Source organism: Boleophthalmus pectinirostris, unplaced genomic scaffold, assembly GCF_026225935.1.
Source record: "Boleophthalmus pectinirostris isolate CB_2022bp ecotype Guang Dong unplaced genomic scaffold, ASM2622593v1 HiC_scaffold_21, whole genome shotgun sequence".
Classification (NCBI taxonomy): domain Eukaryota; kingdom Metazoa; phylum Chordata; class Actinopteri; order Gobiiformes; family Gobiidae; genus Boleophthalmus; species Boleophthalmus pectinirostris.
The window spans coordinates 4,438,764-4,455,533 of NW_026571175.1; the positions used below are offsets into that span (position 1 = coordinate 4,438,764).

Consider the following 16,770-nt stretch of genomic DNA (forward strand, 5'->3'; position numbering starts at 1 on the left):
ACATTCCAGACAGAGCAATGACATCTCCATAGAAACAACCGAAAAGTTCCACGGTGGACCTCAATTTGTCCTTCTCTCCTCCTTTCTTCTCCTTCACCAGTGCTCTTTCCTCCTCTCTTCTCTACCACTTCTCTTGCTCTCCTCCTCCTCTTCTTCCTCCTTCCTTCCCCTCTCCATCTCTTCTTTTCCTTCTCTCCTCCCCTCTCTGGTTCTCTCCATCTCTCCTCCTCCTACTATCCTCTTCTTCATCTATGCTCCTTCTCTCCATCTCTCCTCCTCTCTCCTTCTTTCTCCCTCTCGTCCATCTGCTCCCTCCCTCTCTCCTCCATCCCTCCTGTCACCCATCCCTCTCCACTTCTCCATCTCTCCTCCGTTTCTCCTCAATCTTTCTTTCCCCTCGCTCGCCTCTTCCTTTCATCCATGCTCGATCTCACCTCCTCTACCAACTCTCCTCCATGTCGTCTTCTCTTCCTCTCCTCTATCTCTCCTTCATCTCAATCTCCATCTCTCCTCCCCTCCTCACTTCCTCTCCTCCATCTATCTCCTCCCATCGTAAAAAAAACGATTCATCACAAACCCAAATGAAAATATACGAGCGAGGGAGCGAAAAGTAAGGATTATAAAGTACATGTTTACACTCGGAAGAGATAGAAGATCATAAAACGTGAGCGAGTTTTTTTGGGGGGGTTGTGGGTGCGATTCCTGACAGAAGAATCCATCACTGCCTTTTTAACAAGCCCACTCCTGTGTCTTTTGTCTCGGAATGCACACTTCAACATTTTCAAACCATGAGAAGCTTTTTGTTTTTCTGTCCGCAGAGCTGTTATTATCTCAAGTCTCTTCGTAACCGCTGCTCTGAAATATTACAGTCGTCCATTAAGATTTCAACAGCTATTTTGCTTTTCTTTTTCTTTTTTTTTTGCTGAAATTGCAGGACTCTTTTGTGCAGTTGGTGACATGAATTGATTTTTCTAAATTTTATTTTATTCAAATTTTGTTAAAACTGAAAAAAAAATGTGGTAATGTTTAACTGATCTTGCATTTGTATCTGATTAAATTAAGACCTACTGTGTTTTTGTCTGCTGTATAGTTACAATCGATGACACCCGTGGATTGTTATGTTATAATTTGAACATTTTAAATTGCAGTATTAAGCAAAAACGACTTAATACAAGATTTCTGTGTTAGAAAACTGTGGTGTCTCGTGGGAGCTGACGTCACTGTAAACATCACAACAAAAATATTGACAGCTGCACTTCACACTAGTGAGCAGCACATTAAAAAAAAAAGAAATAAAAAGACTGTGACATTGCAAAATCCTACATGTATCGCCCTGGAGTTTGACATTACCCAAAGTGTTCGGCTCCAGTCAAATGAAGCTCATGGAAGATTGCAGTTATAGGCACAAATTTGGAGCCAAGTTCCATATTAGGAATAGGAATTTATTAGAGGACAAAACAGTAAAATAAAACTACTCCTGAGATTGACAGGCAGATCGGTGCAGCGTCTGCAGTGATGCAGCAGCTGTATCGGATCGTTGTAGTGAAGATGGAAGTGAGTCGAAAGGCGAAGCTCTCGATTTAGAGTCAATCTTCGTTCCTACTCTCACCTCTGGTCATGAGCTCTGGGTAATAACCGAAAGGACAAAATCGTGGATACAAGCGGCTGAAATGAGTTTCCTCCGCAGGGTGTCTGGGCGCTCCCTTAGAGATAGTGTGAGGAGCCTGGAGTAAAGCCGCTGCTCCTCCTGAGCCCCTCCTGAGCAGCTGAGGTGGCTCAGGCATCAGTTCTAATGCCTCCTGGATACTTCCCTCAAGAGGTGTTCCGGACATGTCCCACTAGGAGGAGGTCCCAGGGAAGACTCAGGACACACTGGAGGGACTATGTCTCTGGACTGTCTTGGGAACACCTCGAGGTCACCCCTTAGGAGCTGGAGGAAGTGTCCTGGATGAAGAAAGTCTGGTCCTCCCTGCTTAGACTGCTGCCCTCACAACCTAGCCCCAGATAAGCAGAAAATGAATGAATGGAATAAAATAAAAACACTTGGATCACAACAGCAAGCAGATTAACTATGTACATGTCTATATACAGTCTAAGGTATCAAAGATGAAGAAAAACTGGAGAACTAAGTTAGTACGTCACAATGGACATGTACCGGTGATGGTCTTAATTGGAGTTGATCGACAAAATGGTGGCTTAATAAGTGATTAAAGATTACACAAACATGCTCGAGTCCCTTCAAATACAACTATACAAACAACTATATTTAAAAGCTCTGAAAAGTCCAGTTTGCTTTAACTTCTATCATTTTAAAGTAAAGTTTCCCTTAAGTACAAATTTTGGTTACTATCATAGACTGTAGATATACATAGACATATCTAACCTGCTAGCTGCTGGGTTCCAAATAGGAAGTGGGCACAGGCACACCTCCGGCTCCATCCATTCTGTTTCCAATTCACTTTGTATTGAAAAAAAGTCATCCGTCTCTCTATAACTGTTGCTGTGAGACTTGTCATTGTGGTTTTAAACTGTTCATATTAACCCACTCTACATGATCCTGGTGTTTTTATTTTGCTGTTTCAGATTTGCTGCTATACCTGCCAGCCTCAGTGAGCTTCATTTGACTGGAGCAGTACACTACGGTTGATGTTACTCTCCCTTAGTCCACTTCTTTATATAGTCCATAGTCACAATCCCATGTCGTGTTACTGAAACTGATTGGCCACTGCACTAAACCCAGCCAACCTTCCCTCTCCCTCTGTCTTTCTCATCCCTCTCTCCCTCCTCTCCTCTCCTCATCCATCTCTCCGACTTCCTGCCTGTCTCCTCCTCTCCTCCGTGTGTCATCTCTCCGGTCTGCTCTCCTTGTTCGGCCTCGAGCAGCGGCGTTCTTCATAAACACGCCATCCATCTTTAAGACCAGTCAACGACAAGAGCGACACAAGCTACTGATCTGTCCCTCCATCGCACAAACAAATACTACTACTACTACTAATATTTATTACTGCTGCTACTAGTACTATTACTACTACTATTAATATTACTGCTGCTGCTGGTGCTACTGCTACTACTACTTTTGCTATTACGACTACTGCTATTACTTAGAGATATTGGTGCATCCCTACTATTACTACTACTACTATGATTTGGGGGAAAAAAGGGCAAAAAAAGTTATTTGTTCTGACAGCCACTGCGACTGTGATTAAAATTTGCCATTCATGTTTTAATAAGATTCTGTTCAAAGTTCACATCTTAAACACGTCGAGAAGAACTGACAAAAAGACTGAAATCTGAACTGACAAACTAATTCAAGAACCATGTTTCAGAACATGTTTGTACAATCAATCAATCAATCAATCAATCAATCAAGGTTCATTTCAGACTCCAGTGGGTCCATGTAGAACATTTAAAACAGACAGAAGACAAACAAAACAATAATAATGGTCTAAAGTCCATAGAAGCAGTTCCTCCAGTGCCTCCAGAGTTCAGACACTGCTCTGCTCAGGCTTTATTATTAAAACATTTATAATTTCATTTTGTGAGTCCTCGAGGCGCTTCATAAACTTGTATACAAAGTTTCTGATAACAGCAGTCAGTGTAGGACATTATTCTGCACAAACAGCAAACTGGCACTGGTCCATCGAGGGACTTGAGCAGGATATGAAGTACATCATTATATGCAACATGCAACTTGTTCAATTAAGTTTTACTGTGACTGCACCACACGTGGGCAGTACAGAGTGGCGTGATCACTGCACAATGAACACAGCTATTTTCACTCAACATGTACACATGACATTTCTGTGCCAACAGATTTGCTTGTGTGTACAGTTTGCAGTACTGTCTCTGAATGTCATCATCCCCAAGATCACTCCTGATCATGTGACCAAGGTATTTGACCTTTTCCACATCAGACAGCTCCCCTCCAGATGAGTGAAATGCAGGAAACACTCCTTACAGTCTCACCACCATCACTCTGCTCTGTTTAGAGTTAAACTTGATATGATATTCCTCCCTGTAGTCTCACTCTCAGCAGCTGCTGCAGACCTGCAGAGTAAGTGGACATGATGACCTGGTCATCTGCATAGAGTAATAGGTTCAAGAGTCTATCTCCCATCATGCAGTCTGTCTTACACTGTGTTAATCTCTGGGAGAAATCGTCCATATACAAACTGAAGAGCATAGGTGGCAGGATCCCCTCTGTCCCAGCCTGTTTGTCACAGAAAATGGTTCAGAAGTGACAGTTCCTCATCTGACTTTCAGTGTTTGGTGTGTGTACCAAAAATGTAGAGCTCAGGTTAAATAGGGAGGAACACCTCACTGCTGTAACTGGAACAGTTTGTCACGGCTGATGTGGTCAAAGGCTTTTCTAAGAAGAACAGAAACATAATGGAGTTCTGCCTTTATATCACTGAAATCACTCTAGAACAATTATTTCCAGTAGCTTTGAGTACACACTGGCTACAGATTTAAACTACAGGGTGAACAGTTTTATGCAGAATAAAAACAGGAGATTTTGTTACTTGTGGAAGAAAAAGATGGTACCTTTGATATTTGCTAATTGCGTCCATTCAAACTGTGATTAATCCTGCAGCCCGACAGCAGGTAACAGAAAACATACATTTCTATAGCGTACGCCCAGGTATTATTTATGCATTAGACCTCACAGCACAAAAGCCATTCCAAACCAGGCCAGAAGTTTGAGCTGTCTCCTCTGATTTCAAACTACTCCATCAAAAACACAGGGGCACCGCAAAAGTGCATAATCAGGAATAACACTGTACTGTACTGAACAGAACGGAATAAACGCTGCAAACCTCTGTGTTCAAACTCCACTAGAGTCTGTATGTTTGCAGGTTTGGAACAGAAAATCAACTGCATCCTATATAAAGATTTACATGATTAATGGAGCGTCGTTATTATGTCGGATGCCCTTCCAGATTCTGTTCAGGCTTGCACTGGCTTGAGTTGAAACTACACTAGTCTAAATGTTTTCTAGTCAGTCCCTCTCCCCAGACGCTTCCCTCCTCTCCTCTGGTCACTCATACAGATAGAGCGGACCACAGCCTCTCAGCAGGTCCTCTCTGTACCCCATCCGGCTCTCCCTCTCCCCAGACGCCTCCCCCTCCCTTCTCTCCACAAGTTCACCGGACCATAACCTCTCTCAGTGGGTAATGTGTATACCCCATCCCGCTCTCCCTCTCCCCAGACGCCTCCCGCTCGCTTTTCGGACACATATCCGCTGAGCAATAGCCTGTCGGTGGGTTGTGTGTATACCAGTCCTGCTTTCCCTCTCCCCCCAGACACCTCACTCTCTCTCCCTGGATAGGCTCTAGAGTAATGATACTTTGCCGTGACACAGTGGAGGGTTCTACATGTATCTCTATGGTGGAAAGTTTTTTTTTTTAAGTTTGAAAATAGTCTGAAACCTAAAAAAACAAAAACAAAAACTTGAGCAACAGAGCTTCAGACAGAGCAGTGCCTAAACTTAGATTCGCACTACTATTGCTCAGGATTATAGCTTATCCGTGGTTCATCTGTATACCCGTGATGACACCCCTCTCCCCAGACGCCTCCCGCCTCTCCCCCGTCTCTCTCCACTGGACACACGCAGACAGACTGGACCGTAGCTTCTCAGTGGGTCAGCTGTGTGTCTCTGCACTCAGTAAATGTCACCCACAACAGTCTCGGCGGGAGCCAATCACTGCCCTCCGGCCCCCCACTGTGCCCGCCCCCCCTCGCTCTCCCCCGCCCCCCCTCCCCCTCTGGTCTCACACTGGGCGGGCCGCGGTCCAGCCAAAGGGAAACAGGATGAATCAGGATCTAAAACTAATATGAGCTGTTTGAGTGTCTGTGCCAATTCAGCTGCAAAAAGACCAGTTTGATTTGGTCTTTTCAAACGGTAAAATTATTATGTTACTTTTACACACAACCTCATTAAGAATAAGCAACAATGCTTTACATAAATCAGGGATTCTTGAGAGATGACACAAAACAGGTTTTGAAATTTTTATTTTTTTCAAAAGCATTCTACATGGCTGTTACCGGGGTGTTACTGTACATGTATTCATGGTGAACCATTTCGGGATGGGACATTCGTACAATTTGTGTGTGTTTACATTTGGCCACTACACGTGCAACTACATGGACAGCTCGGCTTTTTAATATTCATGAGGGAACTTGTCTGTGATGAGAAACCAGTTATGAGAAACCGGGATACTGTAGCTGGTATATTTTGATTGCACATTTGTAAGTTTATGTCAAGAAACCGGGATACTCCATTTGATCATGTACACGGGGACATGAGTGTCCTGGTTTCTCAGTGTGCATGTATATGCAGTGTCCCGAATACTGACATAACCTTGATATGGCTAATAACCGGGATACTGATGTGCATGTAAACACACTCAGTTACACTAGAAACGTAGGGAGTTTGATTGACAACCTAACAGCCAATAGATAAAGAGGTAGCCTCGTTATCTATAGGCGAGTTTCATTGTTGACAGAAGCGCGCGTTGCATGTTGGGAATTATTTTGGTCGGCGGCAAGAAACATTAATTCAACATGACAGACAGAGCGAGAAAGCACGTAAAGGGTATTGATCCCGGTTATTTATCCAGTCTAACAGCAGAGGACCCAAGACCATTTGACCAGAAATTGGTCATAAGCATCGATGGAGCCAAATCACCCTTTTCAACCCCGACAGAGCCTGGACCAAACCAAATTTCTGTTCAGAATCACCAACTACCTGGACAAATATTCACTTTGGTGATATCCACAATGACTTGGTGGAAACTCCTGGGCCATTCACAGCAGAAAAGATGAAAACCTCCAAGAGTCTCGATGTGTTGTTGAACTTGTTGGAGTCCACGGTTTGTTAGGATCTTCTACGTTTGCTCTGCAAATGTTTGAAATTCACCGTTAGTGGTTCTTTTCACTCAGAATACGAAAAAGACATTTTCCTTCTTCCGTGCTTCTATTTGTGCATCCGATAATGCAGCAGGAACTGACCATTATCGGAGAGAAATACGCGAAGTTACGCACTGTGTTTGACGCTACCGTGTTTCTTGCCTTCGACCAAAATATTTCCCAGCATGCAACGCGGGCTTTTAATAACAATGACGTCAGCTGAAACTCGCCTGTTTCTGATGTTTATCTGGCCTCACTACGTCCACAGTTGATAGATTTTCATTCTTTTTTTTTTTTTTTTTTTTTTTGGTCATCATAATTACAAGGCTGCTGCGTCTCTGTAATGGTATTTTAAACTTTCATTCATTCAAAGGCTACAGACAAAGCAGTACCTACAGCCAGCGTCACACTTCCACAGAACGTTAATCACATCGGCTGCAAAGTTTCAAAGCATTTAGTCAATATTATCAAATCACAACATCTTTATACAAGAGTAATTTACATACGACGCTGTAAACAGAGGCATTACTTCAACTCAAAGAGGCTGGAGTCACAAGACGAGGTGTAAATGAAGCATACGTGACTGTGAGAGTACAAACCAGAGCTATCATACAGGGATTTTCAGTCTGACTGGCTCCGAGTAAACAAACGCTGCTAATCCGCCATGTTTACGCCGTTTCCATGGCGACGCGAGGGTTTCGTGTTAATGATTCTGTCCATCAAACGGAATTATAACGACAGAAAACGGGAAGTACAGGGGTTTACGGGGATGTCTGAACAACAGGGAGGAGGAGAGAGGGAGGAGAGGAAGAGAGAGGGAGAGGAGGATGGAGAGAGGGAGGAGAGCAGAGAGAGGAGAGAGGGAGACAGAGCGAAGAGAGGAGGACAGAGAGGAGAGGAAAAAGGAGGAGAGCAGGACCGAGGGAAGAGGGTAGAGGGAGAAGAGAGGAGGAGAGACAAAAGAGAGCGTGGAGGGGAAAGAGAAACAGAGACAGGAGAGGAGGAGAGAGTGTGGAGAGAGGGAGGAGGGGAGAGGGAGGGGAGACAGAAAGAAGGAGAAAGAGAGGAGGAGAGAGGGAGGAGAGAAGGAGAGAAAGAGGAGAGAGAAGGAGACAGGAGGGGAGAGAGAGAAAGAGGGAGAGAGATAGTAGAGCAGAGGAGAGAAAGGGAGGAGAGAGGGAGAGAAAGAAGGTGAGAGAGAGGAGGAGAGAGGAAGAAGAGGGGAAGGGGGAGGGAAAGAGAAAGAAAGAGAGAGTAGTGAGGAGAAGAGAGAGATGAGGGAGAGGAATGATAGAAGTGGGAAGAGGGAGAAGAGAGGAGGAGAGAGGGAGAAAGAAGAGGGAGTAGAGAAAAGGAGAAAGAGGGAGGAGAGGAGAGAGAGAGAGTAGCAAGAAGAAGACAGATGAGGGGAAAGGAGGGAGAGAGGAGGCCAAAGAGAGAGTAGAGGAGAGGAGAGTGAGAGAAAGAAGGAGAGGTAGAGAGTAGAGGGAAGAAGAGAGAAGAGAGAGAGGGGAAAGGAAGGATAGAGGAGGGGAGAGGGAGGAGGACAAAGAGAGCGTAGAGGAGAGGAAAGGGAGAGAAAGAAGAAGAGAGTAGAGAGGGAGAGAGGGGGAAAGAGGGAAGATAGGAGGAAAAAGGGAGGGGAGAAGAGGAGAGAGGAGGGAAGAGAGAGAAAGAAGGAAAGAGAAAGTAGATGAGAGGAGACAGAGGGAGGAGAGAGGGAGAGCAAGAAGGAGAAAGAGAGGAGAGAGGACGGGAGTAGAGAAGAGGAGAAGGAAAGAAAGAGAGATTGAGACAAAAATAGATGAAGGGAAAGGAGGGAGAGAGGAGGAGAGAGGAAGGATAGAGGAGGAGAGAAGGAGGAGAGAGGAGAGGAGGGAGAGAGAAAGAAGGATAGAGGAGGAGAGGGGGAGGAGAGAAAAGGAAAGAGGGATGGGGAGAAGAGGACAGAGCGAGGAAAGAGGAACAGAGAGAGAAGAAGGAGAGACAGATGGAGCCCATAATGGACAATATGACAAGTTTGGAGGAAAAGAAGACAAACATGACAGAGAAATAGAAATGATGAGTGCGTTTGTTCCTATTGTCATCTGCCCGTCACAATCACTGCAGCTCCTTTTGTGTCTCAAACGGTTCACATAAATGCACTCACTCACCCCTCCCTCACCTTCATCCATCTTCTCTCCCTCCTCCATCACCACACAACTTTCTAAAGGCGTCATGTCACCTTCATGATTCCATGGAAATAGAAAATCAAAACCATACCTCAGAACATTCTCCATGTTATATAAGATTTATGACATTTTCTGGGCACTAAAAACATAAAAAGTCAGTTTACACACGTGTCTTTAAAGGTCTTATATTCTCTCAACTGACTCCTGTGAGATTTAAGTCATGTTAGAATGTTGTTCCCTCCCCAAAAACACACCTGGAGCTGTGGTTTGTTTCATTCACACATGTTTGAGTAACTCTTTATTATTAATCTGTCTGCATTTCAAAAGCTCAAAACGCTTCCACCCCAACTCGACTCCATCTTCACCGCAGCAGCAGAACATTTATCCACCTCAACTGTTCAAGCTTACATTCGTTTTACCCCAGATGTCCTTCCACTATTGATGGGCAAATGAGACATATCCCTGGAGCATGTCTCATTCTTTCTGAAAAAAAATCACTCTGGTCCCTCCCCCTACTGCTTCAATCGAAGTCAGTGTTTCGAAGTGTTTCATTGGCTCAGAAAATGTGCCGCTCTGCGATTGGTTCAGAGTGCTTCAGAGAAGGGGGGGGCGATATCTCGATATTTTAAATATATCGAGATCCCAGCGCGCGTTGCATGCTGGGGATTATTTTGGTCGGCAGCAATAAACACTAATTCAACATGACGGACAGAACGAGAAAGCACGTAAAGGGTATTGATCCAGGTTATTTATCCACTCTAACGGCAGAGGACCCAAGACCATTTGACCAGAAATTGGTCATAAGCATCGATGGAGCCAAATCACCCTTTTCAACCCCGACAAAAGGTGGACCAAACCAAATTTCTGGTCAGAATCACCAACTACCTGGACAAATATTCACTTTGGTGATATCCACAATGACTTGGTGGAAACTCCTGGGCCATTCACAGCAGAAAAGATGAAAACCTCCAAGAGTCTCGATGTGTTGTTGAACTTGTTGGAGTCCACGGTTTGTTAGGATCTTCTACGTTTGCTCTGCGAATGTTTGAAAGTCGTTTAATTCACCGTTAGCGGTTCTTTTCACTCAGAATACGAAAAAGACATTTTCCTTCTTCTGTGCTTCTATTTGTGCATCTGATAATGCAGCAGGAATTTACCATTATCGGGGATAAATACGAGAGGTTACGCACTGTGTTTGACGCTATCCGTGTTTCTTGCCTCCGACCAAAATATTTCCCAGCATGCAACGCGGGCTTTTAATAACAATGACGTCAGCTGAAACTCGCTTATATGGGCTTTTGCAATGATACTGAAAAATAATCACTTGCAGCCACGCACTGGGAAGAAAAGAAAAAAAAAAAGTTCATTTTTTAGAATTATGAATGACCTATGAACTATAAACAAATATGAACTATGAACGAACTACTTCATTTTGAAATTTCTGAACTGAGGTTTGAACTAGCTCGAACATGTGTGAATGAAACAAAACACAACTCAAGGTCTGTTTTGAGGAGGTAACAACATTATAACACGGCTTAAAGCCACAAGAGTCCATTTTGCCTTAAACAGTTGTGAGAGCTGTAGATAACCAGCTTTGTATGTGCGTATAACATATCTTTACAATAACTCTGTCAAACTCTGCTATACCTGTGTCCTCTCTCTGATGTATAACCCATATAATAGTATTCATTTGACCCGTCTGACCCGGCGCTCAGAAGTGATTACAGTTTTGATAGCGGCCTTGTTAATACGGCGCTCTGTTCTGTCTTTGCTGGTTTCCTCTGGATAACTGTCTTCTGCAGGGTTAAGTGGGGTCAGTCTGATCTATACAGCCACGGCACATCCATCTGGACCCAGGTGCAAAGTTATTACAGCGAGAGGAGAGGAGGGAGAGCGAGGGGGAGGAGGGGGGAGGAGAAAGAGAGATGGAACAGAGGGGAGGAGGGGGGAGGAGAGGAGAGAGGGAGCAGAGGTGAGGAGGGGACAGAGAGAGAACCAATGGGTGACAGTCACAGAGCAGAGGAAGGGTCTGGGCATCTCTACTCTGGTGGAGTTAGTCCTGGTTTACTCTGGTGGAGTTAGTCCTGGTTTACTCTGGTGGAGTTAGTCCTGGTTTACTCTGGTGGAGTTAGTCCTGGTTTACTCTGGTGGAGTTAGTCCTGGTTTACTCTGGTGGAGTTAGTCCTGGTTTACTCTTCAACTACTTTTTTGTGAAAGGGAAACAAACTATAACTTAAGAGGCGTTTTGAATTTTAAATTGCCTCGTGCTCGAACGACAAGAAAAAGTTTTTGTGTCTCTGTTTGTGGTGTGAAATTATGGAACAACTTGAAAATAGAATTAAAACTTTGTTCGAATATACATGTATTCAAAAGAGCAATTAAAAAAATAATTATTTCAAAATACTGTGTGGAAGAAATGAGTGCTTAGGGTATATGTGTGCATGTATATGTATGTGTATGTATATGGGTGTATATATGTATATATATATATATAGGTATGCATGGGTATGTGATGTGTATGTAGGTATGTATATATTATATCTGTGTATATGATGTGTACTATATCTGTGTACATAATATACATATATTTGTTGTTGTCTGTTAGATTGTAATGCAATGGAGGTACTGTGCAATTATTGCTTATAATGTACAGGAAATGAGAAGTCTGTATTTGTTCTTCGTTAATTTGGGATTGTAGAAAAAAGGGGTGGGGTTAAATAAGTATTTACTTCCTCCCACTCCTTTTTCGGACACAAGGAAAATTCTGCATAACATTTATTTTGCCTGTTATTATAGAATAGAAATAGTTACTTTTTGTGTTATATCTATGTATTTACGTTTTTGTCTTTTTTTTTATTATTTAGTTTTTTGTTTTTTAATTTATGTTCTATGTATTACTGTCCGAAATAAATAAACATAATAATAATAAAATAATAATAACTCTAGTTGTAGTTAGTCCAGGTCGACTCTACTGTAGGGCCTTAGGTCTTACCAATGTAGACGTGGCTGACAGTCTGCTGCAATGGCCTGACCAGCCAATCACTCATAAACTATTGAGCAAAATGAGAAGTGTTTTGCTCAAGAGCACATTATATGTACGAGAAAGAGCCAGGATCGTACCGCCAACTACCACACTGTCATTAAGAGAAATAAAGAAAGAAAAATGATCTGGTGAAAACATATTCAGAAATCCTGAACATCTTCTTTCTGAGTGTGCTCTGCTGTTTGAGTTGTCTGCTGCTTTGGCATCTCTACAAGTATATCGTGTGCATTATTATTTCAAATCCCCACTGACATTGTGTCCTTAGGCAAAACACTTCACCCACCTTGCTGACTGTGGCTCATTCTGCCCCACGGCCTGTAGCAACAACTGTAGTTTACCACCATGAATAACAGTTGTCTTGAAGGACGAAACACAAAACCAGTGCATTATTATTATTAAAGTGTCTTGCCAAAGGACACAACTACAGCACACGCTCCTCAAATCGAAATGAGTTTCTGATGATTTGGTGATTTCTACGTAACTAGTTTTACCAGATCTTTGGCATTTTTTGTCCTAACAACATGAAAATTGGCACTGCACACATCTGTTCCATGACGATGACACCTTCCAAATTTGAGATCGGTCGAATAAGCTGTCAGAGAGTTACGCACGGAACAGACAAACACACAGATGGACGTTCCTTGAATTAATCGATAGATCTGATCGCATTTTTATTAGGGCCTGACCGATATGGATTTTTTATTTTTTTATTTTTTTATTTTTTATTTTTTGCGGCTGATATGATATCGATAAAATGGGAGTTGGAGCTGAGGATAGCTGATATAAATCTGTAAAATCTTGAATTGTTAAAAAAAAACTTAAGTTTGGCTCTAGTGGATTTTAAATTGGATTTATTGGATTTATTATTATTGGCAACATTTATTGACTCTTTGTGTCATATTTTCAGACAGTAGGTTGGCCTAATGACATTTTTGCATCACATTCTAGCCAGTAAAGAAAGTAAACTACTGCTATTATCCTTTAGTGGTAAATGCGTGCGCACCGCGGTAATTAATTATATGTGTAAATGCCAATCTTTCACACCTCTATTCACGGCTCATTTACATATCAGTGCAGCTCCAGTGACATGTGTACAGACACTATAGCCACTTTACACTAGAACAATGTAAGAAAACAGACTGTTTATGTGTGGGAGCTACAGCTACGAGCTAACCAACGAGAAAGAACCAAAACTAGACACATTTCCAACACCTAGCACTCACACAGGCTCCTCTCAGATCACAAGTCTGCACTAATAAATGTCCTTTTAATCCAGACTCAAACCGACTGTCCTTAAAAAGAATATAATCTCAGTGTTGCACATGGATCTTTGTCTGCGAGTGTAAACAAACACACATGAGTTACGTGACTCTGGGGGTGTGTTCAGGGACAGTCCGGCCACAGACACAGACAAATAACTCCACAGATAAATACTGGTGCGGAACCACATATTAGGACGTTTATCTGTCTGTAAATTGGATTAAATGAACATAATGTAGAGAGTCTATGCTTTACAATGAGGTATAACATGCCCACGTGAAATATCGACCCATATCAGCAAGATTGAGGCCGACAGCTGATCTCAGCCGCTAATATCGGCCAAGCGATATATCGGTCAGGCCCTAATATTTATACAGCATTTTCCACCTTAAAGCCACTTAACTCGAAAAGTTTTACGGCAAGGAACCAGTCACCCATTCACAAATACACTCATACACCGGGGTACGCACACACCGGGGATGGGGTGGTTTAAGTATTTTGCCCAAGGACACAACGGCAGTGCCAGTGGAGAAACATTCAACTAACTGATCTACTGAGCTGAGTCTCCTCATAGGCATATACTGAGTAATTCCTGACACAACAGTTTACTCGTCAGTTGTCAAAACGCACAAAGCATACATTTTAAAACACATACAACATTACGCACAACATTAGTCTGTCAATACAGAATAATGAGAACAGTTATTACAGTCTGGTGGCTCCTTCATATTTAATGCATGGAGACATATTGCTTCTATTTACTACGGGGGCCTATTGTCACATTTGCGCGCCACAATCTGCGAAGTGTTGCCATGGAGACTTCGCCGTAATTTAATAACACATTACATCATCGCGTCTTTTACATGTGTTATTGTTTAAAGCCATTTCAATTTTCCACTCGGGTGAATTTGATTTTCCTCCGTAGAGTATTCCCTCTTCCCTCTTCCGAACACAGCCCTTTATTAAGTCATGTTTAAAACCCCAGTGAGATTGTGCTTGTGTTTATGGGAATGATTAGACTTCCCAAATCCGTAATCTACGAGCGCGCCGGTCGGATAAGGACAGGGAATGACATAATACAGTCTTATCTGCAAGTCAAAACCTCTACACCTCTTTCTCTCCCTCTCTCCGTCAGGCCATCTCTCCATCTCTTGGCTGTGCAATTAATGAAATCTTGCAGGTTCTACAGCAGTGTTTCCCAAACTTTTTCTGTGACCCATATTTTAAAAGTTACAACTCAATAGACATTATTGAACATTAATGAGGATAATTTATTGTTGACTGAGTGATCGTGTCTCTCTGAACAATTAGCATTACCATATTTTTCGGACTATAACGTGCACCGGATTATAATGGACGACACTTGAGACTTGAGTTTTTTAAATTTCCTATGAGGAGAACTCAAATATACATTGAGTAATAATGTGTTTAATGCAGCTTTGCGCACATTTGTTTACGTTTTACAGAAATTAAACTTAAAACCACATGGCTCATTTGCATAAACTATAAGAGATTATAAAAACAACTCGCCTCTCCTCATGTTCTTCTTAAATACTGAAGAACACAACTCAGACCCTGTTTACACTGAAACGAATCCACGCGTCACCGTATCGGAAACATGTCCGCAAGTCTTCCCTATCCACACAGCTTTGAGCGTATTTGTTTACCTTTTACAGAAACAAAACTTAAAACCAAATGCCTAATTTGCATAAACTGAGCGCTCAGCCCAGCTCACTATTGTGCATTGATGTGGTTCAGTTTCTGTCAGACTAAAGGACACGACTCAGTGGAATATGAGACAGAGGGGTGTTCTGCTAAGGGTGAGTCTGTTCTGTGCTTATCGAGTTAACATGGTTCATGTTAAACTCTTCCGAGATTATACGTCTGCAGATCGTACATATAGACCGTTTATATGAATATATTCTAGCCTCTTGGTGTTTTGGTGGTGTATTAGTTACTTACACCAGATCGTTCTGTCTCTGGAGCCATTTTCAGTCGGATTAGTGTGGACAAACACTGCATCCACAACGAAAACGACTCGAATACGTACTAGTGTGGACGGAGCCTCAGTGGAATATATGTGAAAATTGGTTTGAGGTCAGTAAGAACAAACAGAATTAATACATAAATTGAACTGGATTATAAGGCACACTCTCGATTTTTCAGAAAATTAAGGGGTTAAATTAAGTGCACCTCATAGTCTGAAAAATATAGTACTCAAGTTTTAAACAAGGAAAAACAGTAATCAGTGTTTCCCACAGAAAACTGGATAAGCAAGGTGATGCTGTGGAAAAAATGAGGAGCGACCCAAAAAAAAAATAAATAAAAAATCTCATGCAACCCACCTCATGACCCAGTCTTTGGGAAACAATGTTCTATAGTAGACAAAAATTAACTCTTGTCAGTGTTAAGTCATGTTACAATGTTACTTCATCAGAAACACACTCAATGTTTTGTTTCATTCACACATGTTTGAGTAACTTTTATTATTAATCTGTCTACATCCCCAAAGCTCAAACTGCTCTGTTCCACCTTGTGATGTCATGAACTGTTAGTTTTCAAGTTAACAACTCTTTTTATCTTTTGTCCAGTAGAGACTAGGGATGTAACAATAACCAAAATACCGTGATATTGTATCGTCAAAAGTCTCACAATAATATCATGGACCATCACAATATATCGAATTACAAGTTCCTTTGCTTAAATGCATGGTTTTACAGTAGCTTATACACATCAGAAACTACATATCCCATGATTCATGATTCACTTTAGTGCAGACAACATGAAGAGATATGTTTTTACTTGAATTGTTAGGATTATGATGGAAACAATTCACACCAAAATCTTGTCAATGTATTTTAAAAGCAAAAAAAGTGCCCTATATATAATTATATCAGCCTTTCCAAAATATCGCAATAAATATCGTACCGAGATTGACATACATATCGTGATAATATCATACCAAGTGATTTGGATATCGTTACATCCCTAAAAGAGACTGTCAAATCCAGCACTGAAATAATCCCAGTGATTCTAGTGAAAATGTGTGGTGAAGTGCTTCATGTATGACCACGTGACATTACAAGTTGGAACAGAGCGTTTGGAGTTTTAGAGATGTAGACAGATTAATAATAAAAGTCCAGATATGTGTTTGATGAGGTAACAGCTTTATAACGTGGCCTAAACTCCCACGAGTCAACTCTGTGTAATATAGGACTGTTAATCTCTCTTTCTTTTTTCTTTCTTTCTTTTTATTAATGGAGTGAGATTTGAGTGCATTAATGAGATCTGTGGAGTAGAGGGAGCAGACTGAGGACTCAGCTCTTTCCTGCTCTGTTCTGCTCGCTGGATTTAACCCTTTATTTTCCACACCAGCTCTTTGTCAGC

The 16,770-nt window shown here is 42.0% G+C and overlaps 1 protein-coding gene across 1 annotated transcript in view; it reads right to left on the reverse strand.

The window, feature by feature from the left end:
- The window catches only part of LOC110157791 (ephrin type-A receptor 7-like), a 358,749-nt gene that overhangs the window by 311,283 nt on the left and 30,696 nt on the right, over positions 1-16,770 (reverse strand). The window lies entirely within an intron of this gene.